Here is an 18,440-nt window from a genome sequence, read left to right on the forward strand (position 1 = left end):
CTGATTAAAATAAACAAATAAATACATATTTTCAGTAGTCTCTTATAAAAGTTGCTGAGAATAGATTTGATTTGATTCTTTGCCACCAGCATCTAACTAGGACTTGGTGCCTGCTCTACTCCGCTATCACTTGTGCTCATTTCTTTTGCTTTCTTTAAAAAAAAACCAGTTTTTAACCTTAGGATACTTGTATTTGCTTTTTACAGACATTCAGCATCCAGTGAGGACTGAACAATGCAGCTTGGACACAGAGTCGTGTCCTTTTAGGCTATGGTCATTAGCCCTGCCAGTATGGGGTGCCTCCCTTCTACTTTTGCTGATCTTTATAACCTTGATTTGGGGTTGTATATTGTTATTATTACATTCAAGTTAGTCATGCCAAAGGAAAATACACCACACACAACCTGGACAATTAATTAATTAAAAACAAACCAAAGCAGCAAAAAATGTAGTACTTAGCAAGCATTCCATGAGTATGTCTGAAAAATATATAAAACAGAGGGGTCATTGTCATAGTTAGAAAAAGGACCAGAAAGCTGGAGCAGGGAAGAGAGTAGCTCCCAAATGTGGGGAAAGTATGTGAATATTTTTCACTGTAAACCCCCCTATATAAACTCTGCATCTATGTAGGTCTGTGCTTGCATTCTGTGGTCATGGCTAGGAACATTCCAGGCTGCATTAATTTCAGGACCCATCTTCCTCTGGTAGTAGGTAGAGTATGTTATCCAACCTCCCTTTGGAAAATGGAACATTCCATACCCTTGGTGATACACACTGAGGGCAAGGTCCTATGGGGCCCACAGAGGGGTCCATTATGTTGTTCCTGATGGAGAAGACCAGTGACAGTGGCAAGAGGGATTTGCTAGCGATCTAGGCCCATCATGTATGTGTGGTAATCCCAGGACTCCCTGACTAGACAATAACTTGGGTCCACCTGCATATCAGATGTCAGTCTCAGGCAAAAACTAGTAAACTCACAGACCCCCTTGGAATATAACTAAAATAGACCTACTAGCTTTTCCCAAAACAGAGAACCCAAATCTTCATCTACAATATGAATATAAAATATCTTTAGGTTCATGGTTAGTCAACAATTTGTTCTGCTTTATATCTTTATATCTTAACTCTTTTACAGCCACCAGGTTCCGAATGCTACCATGTTGCCAACCTGACTTCCCTGGGAAGACGACCCCACCATGTGTTTCAGAACCCATCCTCCATAGGTCCCTGCCCAACTAGGGAAAGAGATAGACAGGCTGGAGCACGGATCGACCTGCAGTGTTCATGCTTAGCAGGGAAGAAATTACAGAAGCCAGACCTTCCACCTTCTGCACCCCACAGTGATCCTGGTTCTATACTCCCAGAGGGATAAAGAATAGAGAAGCTACAAGAAAGGGAATTGGATATGGAGCTCTGAGGGAGGACACTGTGTGGAATTATACCCCTCTTATCTTGTAGTCTTGTCAATATTTCCATTTTATTTTTTAAATTTTTTATTTTCTTTATTTATTAGATAAGGACATCCAGATATTGAAAGGAAAGGAGGATAGAGAGGGAAAGAGGCAGAGAAACACCTGTAGTCCTGTTCCACCACCCATGAAGTTTCCCCCAACAGGCAGGGACAGGGGGCTTGAACCTGGGTCCTTACACATTCTTCTTCTTCTTCTAGCGTTTGCCTTTCTTCCATAGCCAGTCAACAGCGTCAGGTTGAGCCTGATGTAAAGTTTCGAGACCTCCTTTGAATCTGGAGAGGTGGCATTTGTTGACTATGTGGGTCATAGTCTGTCTGTAGCGCCATCACCCGGCCCAATATTTCCAATTTATAAATAAAAATTTTTTAAAAACTGCTGGGAAATTGTGCAGATGCAGTCACATCTGCCATGTTGTCCCCTCAGGCTACTGCTAGTTCCCACGAGAGTTGGGACATTCTCGGAGTGCCTGTTTCACCATGTTGTGCCCTCAGGGCATTGTCTATTTCTCCGTGATATTTGGAGTGCTTTGGTCACTTCTCCCCCTTCCCATTCTCATGAGAGTTATTATCCTATCCTGGAGTGCTATGCTTACTCCTCTCCCTTCCCATTTTCGTGAAAGTTGCTTCTATAAAAGCCCTTCTTCTTCCACACCTCGTTCTCTTGCCAGCGCTTCACTTCGGTGTTCAGATGCAGGAAAGGTTACTGCATGAGGCGGCCATTTTCGCTACCTCCATGTGGCCCAACCTGCTTCTCTAGCACCCAACTCTGAGGTGCCAGCGCAAATAAAGATTTGTGTTTCCTCTTCGCTCCTGACCTCCTCTCTCTCTTCTCCGGGGCCCGTACAACATCTGGCACCTGACGTGTTGCACGAACCCACGACCCTGAGATTAAGAGTCTCAAGCTCATCCAAGAGCAGTTGTCCTTGGGACACATTCATCATTCTCTAAGCCCATGGAATACTCCTGTCTTTGTGATTAAAAAGCGCTCAGGAAAATGGCGCCTCCTCCAAGATCTCCGTGCTGTTAATAAAACCATGCCGGTCTGGGGCTCCCCCCAAAGGGGTTTGCCTCTTGCTTCTGCAATTCCCACAGGAATTCCAATCATAGCTATTGGTATACAAGATTGTTTTTTCTCTATCCCCCTGCATCTGCAAGATTGTAAATGTTTTGCCTTCTCTGTTCCTTCTATTAATAACTCCAGCCCTGTTGATAGATTTGAATGGGTGATGCTGCCCCAAGGCATGGCCAGTAGTCCTACAATTTGTCAAGAGGCTGTTAAATCTGCCCTTTTTCCATATATCCATAAGGGCCTTAATGTTTTTCATTACATGGATGACGTATTAATATGGGGAAAATCAGATACATATATCTGTGCCCTATGTGATTTTCTCATTCCTGCATTAAAGAAAAGCGGCCTTAATGTGGCTCCTGAGAAGATACAGCTAATTCCTCTAATATCTTTTTTAGGCTCAGAGATTTCTCTAATGCAAATTAGTCCCTTAAAACCTAGTGTTACTTTTCCTTCTAACCTCACTCTTGCTTCTTTACAAAGTTTTCTTGGAAATTTAAATTGGCTTAGGCAGTATCTTTATCTGCCTACAAGCTGCCTCCAACCACTGTTTGACCTGTTAAAAGGAAACAAACAGCCCTCCTCAAAACATAGGTTAACTCCCGAGGCCCCCTCGGCACTGGAAAGGGTTCACCAGGCCCTCCAGGACATGCACCTTGTTCGATTCTCCCCCTCCTCTCCGGTAAACCTTCTAATCTTTAACTCCACCCCCCAGTAGTAGGGGCATTGTGGCAGAACCATGGGGTTCTTGAGTGGTTTCACACACCAGTAGGAGGAGCTCCAAGACTCCTCACTGAGATAGACGCATTAGCATTCATGGTTCACCAAGGAAGAAATAGGTCTGTGCAGGTCTTAGGGAAAGAACCGGATTTAATTATTCTGCCCTTTTCTCTCACAGATACAGAGTGGCTCATATGCCATCATTCCAGCTTTGCCATAAGCTTCGTGGGGTTTCCAGGACAAATAGATAACCATTTTCCTTCTAATAAATTGATAACTTCTTTATCTCTTTTGCCTCTACTAGCACCTAAACTTTTCTCTCGAGATTCCATTCCTTCTGCTCCTACAGTCTTCACTGATGGTGGAAAAAAAGGGAGCTGCTGCCCTTATATATTACCCAGACAAACAACCCCCTAAACCTCTCTTTACTGAGCTTCCTGAGAATTCCCCTCAGTACAAAGAACTGTTTTCCTTTCATTAAAAGCTGTACCAGAATCCTTCAACCTTTTTTCTGACAGTGTGTATACTGTTAACTTACTTCCATGGCTTGCTCATTCCTATGTGAAAATTGATGACAACCCACTTTCCCCTCTCTTGATTCAAATCGCCTCTATGCTCTCTTCTCAAACCCAACCACTATATATTCAGCACCTTCGTTCCCACAGACCTCCTCCTGGTTCCCTGTCCAAAGGGAATGCTGCAACTGACCGCCTTGCCTCCACAGGAGCTCTCCTAGTCTCTGTCTCTGATCCTGCTGATTTCCATTCTCTAACCCATGTTAATCTTAAAGGCCTTCGAGCTCGATTTCCTGATGTTCCTTTACCACAGTTAAAACATATCCTAGCTACATGCTCTTCCTGTGCAAGTCTCAAAAACACCTGCTATTCAGACTCTTGGTGTTAACCCCCGAGGCTTAAAAGCTAATGCTATTTGGCAAATTGATGTCACCCACATACCAAACTTTGGCAAACAAAAATATGTGTTTGTCTCAATTGATACCATTTTTAAATTTATGTGGGCAACAGCTCAGACAGGAGAAAGCTCTAAAAAGCTTATATGCCATATGCTCTCCTGTTTTGCTGTGATGGGCTTACCTCTTCAACTGAAAATTGACAATAGACCTGTGTTTACCAGCAAACAATTTAAAGATTTTTGTTCCCTCTGGAACATTACTCATACCACAGGCATTCCCTATAATCTACAGGGACAAGGCATTGTTGAGAGGGCCCATCAAACCCTTAAGGCTCAATTAAATAAAGATAAAGGAGGAATGTACCCCCCAATATCCAGCTAGCAAAAGCCTTAATTACGTTAAATCTCTTTAATATTTACAATAACTCAGACTTACCTCCTATTATTCTTCACTGGCAAACACCATCTACTCTCCCATCTATTAAGGTCAAATGGAAAGACCCACTTGATAAAATTTGGAAAGTGCCTGACCCTCTATTGACCATGGGAAGAGGTTTTGCATGCATTTTCCCACATAATTACTCTAAACCTGTCTGGGTTCCTGCCCGCCATGCCCGACAATACCCTCATGATGGCACTGTTATCTCTGAAGAACAAGAAATACAAGAGGACTAGCCACAGGATACATCCCAGGATCCATAATATGACATGGCAGAATCTACAAAAGTTGGCTCACAGAGCCCTCTCTCCTACCCCTCCCCTGAATGTCTTATGTTATGACTGGCCAGTTGTGTTTTGTGAGTGAGTGTGTTGAATGACCAAAAATTTTTGCATGACCCATCTGCACAGAGTACTTTATATGGTAATTTTACATTTTATATAAAAATGCTGGATGCAGCCAAAATTTCTGGAGATGTCCAGAAAAATTCCAAATTTTTTTTTTCTCTCTCTTTTGATTTTATATATAAGTTTTGGTATATATGTAAGTGTTTAGTATTAAACTGTGTGAGTAATGACAGATATAAATTTGTTTTTTTAATGATATGTTTTTATAACAAAAGTTTTTTTTCCTCCTATGTGTTATAACTAAATGTTTATATGTATGTTTCAAGTTTGGTAAAACATTAACGGTTAAAAGTGTAACCTTGAAGCTATATCACTACCAGGAAAGGTAAAGTTAATTTGCTAAAGTTAATAATTATTTAAGGTAAAGTCTAAATATTTAACATGACAATATATCCCCAAAACTAAAATGCAAATTCTGTATACAGGACGCTTTTGGAGGGCCCCCAAAAGTGCCCTGTAAACTATCTTGTGGAAATTAATCCACAACAGATCTGGCATCAATCTGGCACTGCAAATGTTAAAACCATTATCACTAACATATGTTAACTCTCTAAGTAACCTGAGTCTGTTTATACTCCAAAGTAAAACTGGTTAAAAATCAATATATATTTTAACTATAATTGGTCTAAAGATCCTGCTATAGAGACTGCTACAGGAGGTCACATTAGATGACCTTTTAACAACATCATAAAGATATTCAAACCAATTATAATCATTGAGGTATCAATTATAGTAAACCTCTAACTTGTTACAAGTTTTATTATTTTTTTCACAAGTAAGTGAGTACAGCTATCAAGCCTTCATATGAAGAATCATCTGTTCATATGGTAAGTTATTAAACTATAAAAAGTTCCTCCATACACAACCTATGTAAATTAACAACATTCACATATTCTTGTAAACTTAACTGGGGTATCTTGTCTTGCCACCATAAGCCATGCCTTTGTCAGCCAACAATTTAAAGATGTTTCCCTTTATAACATCACCCATGCCACGGACAACCTTTACTACCCCCAAAGACAAATGGCTGTTCCCCTAGACACACATCCACTGACTGCTTCCCTTAGACTTGAGATATGATCCCACCTCTTCATACCAATGGATACATTCCCCCTTCCTTACCCGTCTACTCTTAGTTGTGGGACCCTAGCTTGTTTTACTTCTGCTCACAATAGGTCCTATAATTATTTTTTAAAAACATTTTAATTTATTTATTAATGAGAAAGAGAGGAGGAGAGAGAAAGAATCAGATATCTTTCTGGTATATGTGCTGCCAGGGATAGAACTTGGGACTTCATACAGCGGGTTTAGCGCAAGTGGTGCTAAGTGCAAGAACCGGCTTAAGGATCCCAGTTTGAGCTCCTGGCTCCTCACCTGCAAGGGAGTCCCTTAACAGGCGGTGAAGCAGGTCTGCAGGTGTCTCTTTCTCTCCTCTTCTCTGTATTCCCCTCCTCTATCCATTTCTCTCTGTTCTATCCAACAACCACAATATCAGTAATAACAACAATATAATTACAACAATAAAACAACTAGAGAAACAAAAGGCAAAATACCAAAAAAAAAAGATCCCGCTTCCCTACACCTTAGAGTCCTTGTTAAAAGATAAGTTCTTTTTCCCCATGAATCACCCAGGACCTTCCAGATAATGGCTGACTACCATGACAAATAATATAAATAATAATAATAAATGAATAGGAAAGATACATCCCCCAATACTCAGTTGGCTAAGGCACCAAACCTCTTTTTCTATAAAGCATTCAAATCAGATGCCCTGCTAACCACAAGAAGCAGATTGTTTGTGTTTCTTCCACAGGAATCCCGGAAAAAAACATCTGGATCCCTGCACACCCTGACATTACCCACTAGATGGCATGACTACAGTGGCACATCCCCCCCAAAACCCTAGATGTCACCTGACACGATCTGAAGAACCTGGTTCACAGACTCCAAGGACAGAACTTTTTTACTGCCTGTCTGCCTTTCCTGCTTCTGCTTTGACCTGTCACGTTTTGGCTGTTCCATCTCACTCTCTACAGAAAATCGGAATTCCAGAGGCTGACCTTCCTCATGCAGCATTTCATCCCCTGCCATTTCTCCCCCTAGTCGCTACTTTGGACTGAGACTTCTATCGGACTTGCTGGTATACCCTTTGGACACTTTAGACAATTTTACAGTAGCTTCCTTCCCTTCACGTTGCTGTTTTTTCATAGACTGACCCTGAGTAGTTCATAGACTTTACACACTGTTGCCCTGGGCATTAGATAAAAGGAAAGGGGGAGATGCTGGGAAATTGTGCAGATGCAGTCACATCTGCCATGTTGTCTCCTCAGGCTACTGCTAGTTCCCACGAGAGTTGGGACATTCTCTGAGTGCCTGTTTTGCATGTTGTGCCCTCAGGGCATTGTCTATTTCCCCGCGATATTTGGAGTGCTTTGGTCACTCCTCCCCCTTCCCATTCTCACGAGAGTTATTATCCTATCCTGGAGTGCTATGGTTACTCCTCCCCCTTACCATTCTCATGAAAGTTGCTCCTATAAAAGCCCTTCTTCTTCCGCACTTCACTCTCTTGCCAGTGCTTCACTTCGGTGTTCAGATGCAGGAAAGGTTACTGCATGAGGCGGCCATTTTCACTACCTCCACATGGCCCAACCTGCTTCTCTAGCACCCAACTCTGAGGTGCCAGCGCAAATAAAGATTTGTGTTCCCTTTTCACTCTGGACCTCCTCTCTCTCTTCTCCGTGGCCCACACAACAACAAGAAACATAGAGGGGTCAGATGGTGGCTCACCCAGTTAAGGTCACATAGTACTAAGCACAAGAGCCAGTACAAGGACCTGGATTCCAGTCCCCACTGCAGGCAGAAACTTCACAAGCAGTGAAGTAGGTCTGCAGGTGTCTCTCTATCTCCCCTCCCTCTCAATTTCTCTTCATCTTATCCAATAAAGAAGAAGAAAAAGAAGAAGAAAATGAAGAAGAAGAAGAAGAAGAAGAAGAAGAAGAAGAAGAAGAAGAAGAAGAAGAAAATTGTTGTCAAGATCAGTGCATTCATAGTGCAAGCACCAAGCCCCAGCATAACCTAGGATGCAGTGTGTGTGTGTGTGTGTGTGTGTGTGTGTGTGTGTGTGTGTGTGTGTGTGTGTTGTGTGTACCAGGAATCCTAGACATTTTCCTCTGCACCAGGGCTCTAAGGGTTCATGGTGACGTTTATTTCTTTTTATCTCAGGGAAAGAGGGAGATAGAAGCAGGGAATGAGAGACATCATAGCATCACCACTCCACTGTTATAGCATTTCTGATTCCATGATGCTCCCACCAAGTGTAGGGGTTTGAATTTCAGCCCTCATGCATGAGAAAGTGTGCTTTCAACTAGATGATGAGTGATCATTCAGCCCAAGGGTCCTGAACATAGTTTACTGAAGTAATTTGGAAGTTCAGTGTAATACTCTTAGCACACCAGAGGCACCTTAAAGATAGGTAGTACCCACTGAAATCTATTATTTTCTAACATTCTACATAGAATGCATTGGTTTGTGTGTCTGGGAAAAGGTGTCTATATTTATTCTATCTTGAAAAACAAGGTAATTCCAGAAAATATTTTTTTATGGTGTGAATGGAGGGCCTTAGAAGTAAATAAAAATAAGCATCAATTTTCACATGGGGTTTACTACCATTGCTGTAATAGGCTGTGTCCTTTTCTGCTGTATTTTTCCCTTTTTTTTTCTTAAAATTTTAAAATATCAAGGGAAGATTTTTTAAAATCTTATAAGAAGTACATAGAGTTGGGGGGAAGCCTTTGCTAATAGAATGAAATCACTCATTTGAGTCATGGAGTACTTACTCAGCAATTTAAAAATGAATTGAATTGACCATGATTGTGCTTAGTGAAGTAAAAAAGTGAAGGAGGGGACCATGTGGTGGTGCACCTGGTTGAGTACACATGTTATAATGCACAAGGACCCAGGTTCAAGTCCCCAGTCCCCACTTGCAGGGGGAAAGCTTTGCAAGTGGTAAAACAGGGCAATAGATGTCGTTCTTTTTCCCTTTCTATCCCCCACTCCTCTCTCGAGTTCTGGCCATCTCTATCCAATAAATAAAGGTAATAAAATATTTTTTAAATAAATGAAGGACAACTATGAGATTATTTTACTTATATATAAAGAACCGAAATACATGTACTTGAAAAAAGAAAGATATTTATAGTCATAATTATGACCATGGGAGAACTATTGTGGGTACTGTTGGAATAGGGTTAGGACAGAGATATTTGCTGGTGAGAGTGGCCTAAAACTATACCCCTATTATCTTATACTCTTGCAAATCACTATTATGTCACTAATAAAGATTAAAGAATAAAGAAAAAGAATATTTTGTGTCCAAAAATCTCATGTTTCATGAGATTCATTATGTTTGCTTTATAATTATGAGCTGTCACTCTCTTGAAGTAATTGTATTAGTAGTAAAATACCAAGAATTTTTCACAATTGTCTCATAAATCTATGTTGGTTCAATAAGTAATATTCCTGTAAATATTAGGACAGAAAACACGGCAATAAATCCAACACTGTAGAGCATTTTACAAGCATGTCTCTGCTCTCTCAGACCTTTTAGGAATAATAAGCTAATAACCAATCAACCAAGTAATTAATGAACAGACTGAGTCTAAAGAGCAAGTTTCCTGGATTTCCAGTCCTATTACGGAATATCACTAAGTAGTATATTCAGCAGCTTTCTATAATAAATCTATCATAGACATAAGTTAGACAACAAATTGGAAATGACAACAGTATTGTCTGGGATACAAACGGTCTCATCTATTGCCCTGCATTCTGGTTAGGAAAAATGTCATCACCTGTGTTCTTATTGACTCATATTTACTTGTTAATTCTGAGATGATGTTCACTCCTTATAGGTAACATAATCAGTGAAATAGCATTTGTAAGTTTTCCTTCGTTGCAAAGGTTCTCCTCTACACAGTTTATTTTCCAAAGTGCTTACATATGAAAACCATCTCAAGCCCTTCTCTTTCATACCTTGAAAGTGTTTAAAGGGAAATCAACACTCATTGAAAACCAGCAGTGGGTGCCAGGTTTTGTGATCTACAAATATCAGTTAATCACACTTACTGAGTGAAAGCAAATAGCAAATGTCCTGTGTGGTGATTTAAATGCTCCTGTTCTCACTGGTTTCATCCTTGTAGCACCTCAAGATAGCAACCAGATTTGTGCTTCTCTTCAACTCAGTATTCTGTTGAGGGGAAGTGCAATGGAAAGCTTTAGCTTACAAAGCAAAGGTTTTAGTCCTAAGGCCAAACATGTTATAACAAATGTACCTTCAAGGAAGAGTATCTGAAAAAAAAGGATTTTCTCCTCCAGACGTGGAAATAGATTTTTGTGTCTTGACTCATTTAAAGCTGATGGTTCTTATACTGAATTAGAAGGATTTCAACTTTGAATCTGGAGTTGTTAATACAATTTTGTCATTTTTAAGAGGGCTTTAGAAGAAACTCATAGTTTTACTGACAACAATGTGGTTTAGACAAAGTTTTGAAGAGTCCTATTTAAGTTAATCAAATGTTTAAGGAATAGATCTCCAAATATATACATAAAATCACATCATTATTTTAAATCAAGTTAAAAATATTTGGGAAAAATTTATGGTGATTTTCTCCAAGTTCTCTATCCAGCTTTGAGAATTATAAATCACACTTAAATTTTTCTAATATTTCTCTTATTTATTTGTTTATTTTATTGTTTTATTAGTGATTTAATATTAACTGACAAGATTGTAAGATAATAGGTGTATAATTCCATACTGTTCCCACCACCAGAGTTCTGAGTCCCATCCCTCCCATTGGAAACTTCCTCATTATTTCTCCCCCTAGGAGTATGGACCATGATTCTTTTTAGGGTGCAGAAGGTGGGAGTTTTGACTTCTGTAATTGCTTTTCCACTGAACATGGGCATTAGCAGGTCAGCCCATACTCCCAGCGTTTTCTTTTCTTTCTTTATTTCTTTTTTTTTTTTTTAATTTTTTTATCTTTCTCTAGTGGTGTAGGGCTTTGGAGAGGTGAGGTTCCAGGAATCATTAGTGAGGTCATGGAAGTAAGATTGAATCATGGAAGTAGCATCTGCAATTTAGTGGAAAACAGGGCAAAGTGTTTAATAAACAGGAACCATAAAGTAGGAATAGAGCAAATTGATAAGAAATCTATATTAGGAATGTTCCTAGGAGCTTGAGTCTTAATAATTTGTTTGATCTTGATAGCTAGAATGGAGGTATACTAGAAATATTGTCTGGGAATATGATGTCAAGGGTTGAGTTGCTCACAAACTTAAAGAAGATATATAAATGCAATTAATTATTTACCACAATAACCTAGCCCAGGGCCCATATCTATTCACATTTAGCACAGAATCGTGTATAGCCTCCAGTTCCATGTCAGTCTGAGCTCACAGTCCATAGTCAGTGAGGAACCTTCTAGGCTGTACTTATTTCAGAACCAGTCTTTCATGAGTGGCAAAGCAGGATGATCCAGCCTCCTTTTCAGAGTGGGGCAGTCCCTACCATTGCTAGTTCATAGTGAGGGTAAGATCCTGAAAAAGCCTACAAAAAGGCTCATGATGACATTCCCAATGAGTGTGACCAATGATGGTAGAGTGGGATCTATTAGAGTTGGAGGCCCATATTATCTATGGGAGAATACAAGGAATCCCTGTCTAGGGACCCAGGTGAAAGGGTGGCCTGATTGTGGCCAAAAAGGGTACTGTTAAGAGAGCTAGTCTCTTGCTCTTATTCAACTTTTGTAGACACTTCTTGATCTAATTAGCTTAGGCTTTATCCCAGTTGTTAAAACGTTGAGTGTCATTGGTTGTATCCAAACCGTTATTAGGTTTATGGGATTTGGCTTCAAATTACAGAGGAAATAGACCTATAATTTTAATATTTTTCTCCATTTAATTGTTTGATAATTCTAATAAAGGTTGTCAGAGTAACAATAATAGTCCTTTACTTTATATATAGTTTTTGCCAGTATAACTCTTGGTCAGTTGTACAGTATTTCTTCTAAAGGGGGTATCAATAAAGCTGATGCTCTGTCAGAGAAGATTAAAAAAGATGAAAGAATATATATTACTAGTAGATAGAGTTATTGAGAGAATTGAAGTAAGGGGTAGGAGAGAAGGCTGTTTTGGCCTAAGTAATTAATATATGGTTATAGAATTTATGAAGCCTTCTTTAGTCCATTCTACTAGAATGCCAGACTTATGAGGCCTAAGTCTGATTGCAAATGGCTATTAAGCACTTTTACTTTGTGGTATATAATTGCTCCCTTTGCTTATGGATACATGTACACATTTATCTAATACCCTAGGCCATAGTCTGTATCTAATATCTGTAACTGTGTTAGGAAACATGCCATGTAAAATGGAACTAGGTATTCCCATGTGTTAGGAAAGATCTCACCAGGTTAAGGAGTTGGAAGGTTGACATCTTGGTATTTCTGGAGACAGTCTTCAGTAACAAGTCAGTAGAAGAATAATGTGACATGGTGGCGCTGGTAGTGTTGATTTAGTTAAGCTCAACAGAGGCAGTATAACAGGGTACAGGATCAGAGAAAAAGGAGTATCAAGAATTACTAACAAAGTCCCAGAGGTCCCAGTGCTAGGAGAAATATAGATTCTAAAAAGAATGGGAAGAGTTTATTGTAGTCTTAGAAGGAAATTAAAATAGCAGTAGTTAATTCCTATCATAACCAAATTAGTTGGGAGCTTGTGTTTCTTTGAAAATCCAATGATTAGGATTTACAGTAATACTTGACCTCACTATGCTTTATTCCATTTAAGGATATCTACTAATAATAGTATCATAGATATTAACAGGGCCAAATGTTTTTTTATCTATCTGGCCTGAGGTTGTAGGTAATTTAGGTATTTAAATAACATATATACAGATATATTTTTTTAAGAAATGTTTAAACAATTTTAGCATAATGTCAGAGTTTGATCATCCAACTAACCTGATATGTTAAATACTTAAGCTAAAGAAAGTATGTATGCTCAGAACTATGATCTAAGCAGGAGATGGGAAGATGAGGACACAGAATATAGATGGTGCATGTGGTGTGGAACTATACCATTCTCACCTACTTCTTATTTCACTTCCCTTAATCACTCTAAGCCTACTCTTGTCAGATGAAGTGAAGACTACAAAAGCTGGATAAGGGCAGGAGATTGGCACACTTTAATAATGGTCCTTGTGGTCACTTTCAGGCCACCATATCATCTGGGGCCCCAGTTACGGAATCCTTGGATTCCCACATAGATATGATGGGCCTAAACCTCCAAAAGATCCCTGTCTACACCATTGCCAGTCATCTCCATCAAAAACAACATAAATCCTGTTGTGGATCTCTACAGGACATTGCCCTCAGTATAGAAAAACAGTGGTAGAAATTGCCCACTATCCAAAGGGAGGTTGGGTCAACACATTCTGCCACTCCAAGAAGACTGGTCCTGAAATGAGTCCAGCATAGAATGTTCGCAGCTATAACCATGGAATGCAAGCTCAGACTGACAGGGATACAGAGGTTACAGAGGCTTCTGTGCTAAATATGAATAGATATGGGTGCTAGATAAGATTGATGGAGTTTACAATTATTGATATTTGTATACTTTCCTCATATTTGGGAGATTCTCTCTTCTGTAATCAACTTTCTAGTCCTATCCTCAACTCTGACACCCTCTACACAAACACTACTCCTAGCCAACCTGCATGATAGCTTTCAGGCTCTAACAAAAATTAGCAAAGTCATGAGTCCCTTGAACTATGCCTAAAATTGACTTTCTAGCTTCTTTCTACAGGAATACACTTAGTTCCATCTGCTCTATTCTTACTTGTAGGTTCCTGACTATTAAACAATTTGTTCTGCTTTGTACCTTAATGTTTTTCAGTCACCAAGTTGCAGATGCTACCATGATGCCAACCTGACTTCCTTGGGCGGATGTCCTCACCAATGTGTCCTGGAATCCCACCTCCCCAAAGCCCTATCCCACTATGGAAAAACAGAAACAGGCTGAGAGTATGGGTCAACCTGCCAACTCCCTTGTCAAGTAGAGAAGCAACTACAGAAGCCAGAATTTCCACTTTCTGCTCCCCATAAAGATCTTTGGTCCATATTCCCAAAGGGATAAAGACTAAGGAAAACTTTCAATGGAGGGGAGAGGCCATAGAACTCTGATGGTGGGAATTGTATGGAATTATACACCTCTTGTACCACAATCTTGTCAATCATTGTTAAATCACTAATAAGTTTTTTTAAAGATCAAGTCATTCTTAACTCTTTTTCATCCACCAGGTTCCAGATGATACCATGATGCCAACCTGACTTTCCTGGACAGATGACCCCACCAATGTGTCCTGGAGCCCCATCTCCCCAGATTCCTGCCCCACTAGGGAAAAAGAGAGACAGGCTGGGAATATGGATTGACCTGCCAATGCCCATGTTCAGCAGGAAGCAATTACAGAAGCCAGACCTTTCACCTTCTGCACCCCATAATGATCCTGGATTCATAGTCCCAGAGGGTTAAAGAATAGGAAAGCTTTCAATGGAGGGGATGTGGTATAGAATTCTGGTGGTGGGAACTGTGTGGAATTTTTACCCCTCTTATCCTATAGTCTTGCCAATATTTTTATTTGGTAAATAAAAATTTTAAAAGAAAGAACAGGAAATCTTTCAAGAGAGGGGATGGCATATGAAGTTCTGGTGGTGGGAACTGTATGGAACTGTATCCCTCTTATCCTATGGTCTTGTCAAAATTTCCATTATATAAATAAATAAACAAAATTAAGTCATGGAGCTTATGTTCATTATATAACTAGTTGTCATTACACCATAGTGACAGCATCTTCATTTTAAAGTCTAGTGAAAGACTCTATTCTTAGCATTTGCTACAACACTAGTGAGTGCCTTTGGTGCTGCCATTTCCATGTCACCCCAAGAGAAGGCAAATCAGAGACAGGTCAACTTAAATTAGAGAACACTAGATATAGTTTACCTTCCCTCAGCATTAGATATTTTACATCATTTTCACTAGGCAGAGAATTATATATGCCACCACTGAATTAATAGATAGCCTTTAAATCAGAGCAGTCATTTAAATAATTCTGTGCCAAGCTTTTGTAATTATACTAAGTCCCATGGTAATTTTTATTTTAGACATTTGGTAAAAAAAAAAAAGTGGAAATTTGAGGAAAACAAAGAATTTGAGTTTTAATATATTTTTATTTTAGACACTTCTTAAAACAATCAAATGATATTTTGTGGAATGCATAAAGAGACCAAGTTTAAGTTTTCATTCACCTGTAGCATTCTAAGAACATATAATTATAAATAATGTATTAAGAAGCTACTCATCTATTAGAGGATATACAAGTTTCTAATTATGTGGCATCTTTAATCAAAGAATTTTATGGTTCCAGATAGACAACTATAGCATGGGGAACCATAGAGAAAACATAGAACTAGATGTTGCAATGTCCAATTTAATCCAAATTGGTCATTACAATCATTACTTGCTAGTAGGCAGTGGGGAAAAAATGAGTCCTTCATTATCTATGAAGACATCATCCTTTGGATAACTCTCCAACATGTGGAATTCATGTGTGTGAGTTTTGACTAATCAAAGCAGGAATGTGAGTGTTAAAGCCATAGATATTCTTAGGCCACCTACTGTATATGAATCAGCAATGTCAATAAGTGTAATAAAATAGGTTGTCTTACTAAGACAACACACTGGACTTTCTGACCAAGAACTCACAACACGATTAATAAAGATTTATGGAACAAGGGCTAAAAGAACAAAACACATTTGATGAAACTCAATTTTACCACTCAAATGAACAGCATAATTCAAAGAAGAATGCTCAATAATGAAGGGCCTTATATTCCCCCCACAGCAACATGTGAAATGCCCCTACTCCCTACTGGTGATTGCTGTTCAAATATTTCCATCTGAGGTAATTCTTTGAAAGTGCATATGCATGGATAGTCTCCATGGCTAACACATACACATGCTTGGAGCTGAGAAGCATACGGAACAGATCTGAGGTCATTAGAAGCTAAAAATACTGAACCCTCACACTTACCCTGGAGCATGTGTTCTTCCACAGATGTGTCAAAGGGATTACAACAAAATGAAGCAAACAGTCGGTCTATTCATTAGTATTTTGTGCCTAATGGGTAACAAAAATGGGATAATTGCCTCATGCACCATATTTTCAAAAAAGGGACTTCATTGATTTAGTTGTTTGTTAATTTCAAAAGCAATTATTAGGTCCCTTCTGCATGCCAGTATTTGTGTAATGAAATAGGAAATAAGGATAAATAAGACATTTTTAGACTTAGGAATTTCATATCTGAGCAAGGAATAATAGTTATACTGCATTGCCATAAGGGCTCTGAGAAATATATGTAAGTGATTCTGTGGGCACAATTTCTCATACCACTGTGTTTTTAGGGATGCATTCCCCTTTTGAAAGAGAATCTGGAGAATTCCTGGTAGAATTGTATTTTTTTTTACTGTCATTGTTTTAAAATCTAACTTTATGATATACAAATTTGGTGAGACTTACCTTGAAGTTCCATGGAAATGGAGCTAAGAGGCATTATAAAGAAAGTTCTGGTAACCCCATGGAAAAGCAATAAAAGCAATAAGGCCACAAAAAGTGAAATGAAAATAATTAGATGTGTTCAAGAGATAGTAGTAGAAGCAACTGGGCCATAAAAAATAAAGTAGAGACTAAAAATAACTCCCATAGCTTCCCTACAGAAGAAAGGGTCAATTAAGAAAATATTTGGGGGAATAAAAACATATCACATGTTGCTTTATTGTATTTGAGTTATATGGCAAGCAACTATAAACATGATTTTGACTTTAAGAAAGATGCCTCATTAGACATATGTATTTGAGATATGTTGACATATTCAAAATATGAGAATAAACAGAGAGTCCCAGAGAATGTTAAGAATATGTGAGATGTGGAGATATTAGCATATTGGGAGCAGAGAGCAAGACAGGAATTAGTGAAAGAGTCTGCAAATATATGGTCAGAGTTACAATAAACAAAAATAGAGCACTGGAAAGTACTGAGTGTGGAACCTTCTAAGCTAAAAGAATAGACAGTGGCAAGTCATGCAAATGATGACCTACTCTTAGGAAGAAAGTAACTCCCTCAGAGAAGGAGGTAGTCTAGGAAGATGGAAACATAAGAGAATAAGAGAATGACTTTGTTTTAGTTTATTGGCTAATTAAATTTCTATATGTTTATAGGAAGAGGCCAAATAAAATGGTAAATGTTGAAGACATAGTTAAGAAATGATACTCAAACTACATATTCATTTTTTAAATTTTTATTTATGAAAAGGAAACACTGACAAAAACCATAGGATTAAAGAAGTACAACTCCACACAATTCACACAATCAGAACTCCATATCCCATCCCTCCCTTGATAGCTTTCCTATTCTTTAACCCTCTGGGAGTATGAACCCAAGGTAATTGTGAGGTACTGAAGGAGGAAGGTCTGGCTTCTGTAATTGCTTCCACGCTGAACATGGACATTGACAGGTTGATCCATACTCCCAACCTGTCTCTCTCTTTCCATAGGGGGCAGGGCTCTGGGAAAGCAGAGCTTCAGGACATATTGGTGGGATCGTCTGCCCAGGGAAGTCTGGTTGGTATCATGTTAGCATCTGCAACCTGGTGGCTGAAAGAAGAGTTAACATATAAAACCAAACAAATTGTTGACTAATCATGAACCTAAAGGCTGATAGTTCATATGAAGAGTTGGGGGTCTCAGCATAGCAGAAAGGCCCAAAGAAGAATGATTCCCAAAACCTAACTCTGGTTGGGCTCAACAAATGATACTCAACACCTAAACAACTGAGAGAAAATCTAAGATAATCAGATAAAGAAAGGACTACAAAAGTTGGATAAGAGCAAGAGACTTTCCCACTTAATAATGGCCTGTTTGGTCAATATCACACTATCTGATCATCTGGAGTCCTAGTTAGGGAATAATTTGAGTCCCATATGATGGGGCTTGACCTGTAAAGGGTCCCTCTCTTCATTATCACTGGTTGCTTCTATAAGGAACAAGTCCTGTGGGCCCTCTTAGGATCTTATCTCTATCATAAAACAATGATGGTAGGAATAACCCCAGTCTCTGAAGGAAGGCTGGGAGTATCCTACCCTGCCACTTGAAAAAAACTGGTCCTGAAAGGAAGTAGTAGTGACAGATAAAAGGCTAATACTTTATTTATTTATTTATTTATTTATTTATTTGGAACTCTAAGCAAGGAAACTTCTGTAAACAAGTCAAGTTAGGGTCACTTCCAGAGGCTAGGCTAAAGAGCAGCAGCTGTGTTTC

The sequence above is a fragment of the Erinaceus europaeus genome, chromosome 15 (assembly GCF_950295315.1).
Source record: "Erinaceus europaeus chromosome 15, mEriEur2.1, whole genome shotgun sequence".
Lineage (NCBI taxonomy): Eukaryota > Metazoa > Chordata > Mammalia > Eulipotyphla > Erinaceidae > Erinaceus > Erinaceus europaeus.